The 1,204-nt window shown below is 41.4% G+C and overlaps 1 pseudogene; it reads left to right on the top strand.

Annotated features, from left to right (window-relative positions):
* The first annotated feature begins 291 nt into the window (after nucleotides 1–291).
* On the top strand, nucleotides 292–921 carry LOC149250372 (abscisic acid receptor PYR1 pseudogene; annotated as a pseudogene).
* The last annotated feature ends 283 nt before the right edge of the window (nucleotides 922–1,204 follow it).

Here is a 1,204-nt window from a genome sequence, read left to right as displayed (position 1 = left end):
TTCTCCAACTATTCGTTCCACAAATTTTTCCACATCCGACAGGAAACCACCATTTTGCTCCAAAAATCCGTTAACCGAGCGATAACTTTGCCGCGCAGCGGACCATAATTTGTCGGCACCAATTGTCCATCACAAATCGCAATCGACAAAGTCTAGTGGGTCTTATGGTCTGTGAACGTAGTGAGCAATGTGCAACTGTGATACAACAGTCCCGACAGAAAATTAAGTGCAGCCTATAAGCTTATCGCATCTAGGATATCTCAACCGGAGGAAAATTTGGGTCTTGGCGAGATGGTGGATATTCTTCCCGTTGGCGAGATTGAAATCAAAATTCTGGTTGCCCAACAAAACATATGCAGGCCCCTCAGTTTGATAAACAAGTACTACAACCACTAAGTTGGAAAGGAAGAAAAGCAGTGCTCGTCCGTAAATATTCAGAGAATCAACGCATCGGCGAGCGCAGTGTGGTCGGTTATTCGAAGGTTTGATAAACCTGAAACGTACAAGCCCTTCGTCAGCAGCTGCTCCGTCAAGAGAGATGTCAAGGTGGGATGCTTCGGGGAAGTCAAACTCGTATCGGGGCTTCCAGCGAAGAACAGAATTAAGCGCCTCGAGATTCTGGACGAGGAGAAGCACATTCTCAGTTTCAGGGCGTTGGGAGAAGAGCACCGCCTTCGGAATTATCAATCGGTGACGACATTGAACGAGTTCGTGGAGGAGGGAGGTGTTTGGACTAATGTTGTGGAATGTTATGTGACAGATATTCTAGAGGGGAATTCTAGAGAAGATACATGCACCTTCATAGATACCATCGTCAGATGCAACCTGCAGTCCTTGTCAAAGTTATTCCCACGGCCCACGTCTCAACAGTCCTTGTCAAAGTTATTCCCATGGCCCACGTCTCAACAGATTAATAAATAATTGTTTTTATATACGTCTCAACACATTAATAAATAATTGTTTTTATATTATGATTGGAAAGAACAAACTGCATTATTTTTTATTTGTTACCCGAAATCTGCACTCTCTGAAATATAATGGTTATGGTCAAAAATATTTTAGCTGAAATTAGCAAAATTTTAACTTTAATAACCGGGAGATATTTTTCACATTACACTGGGCTGTAAAATGAACCTCTAATCTCAATCTCAAAAATATATTAAGATATGACAAAAATCTCTTCTTACTTTTTATCCAAATCTGT

The sequence above is a fragment of the Pinus tabuliformis genome, chromosome 7 (genome assembly GCF_031772625.1).
Source record: "Pinus tabuliformis cultivar Carrire ecotype Pingquan chromosome 7, CPIR1, whole genome shotgun sequence".
NCBI lineage: Eukaryota > Viridiplantae > Streptophyta > Pinopsida > Pinales > Pinaceae > Pinus > Pinus tabuliformis.
The sequence above is the reverse complement of the archived record's forward strand: the minus strand, read 5'-3'. Positions and strand labels throughout refer to the sequence as shown.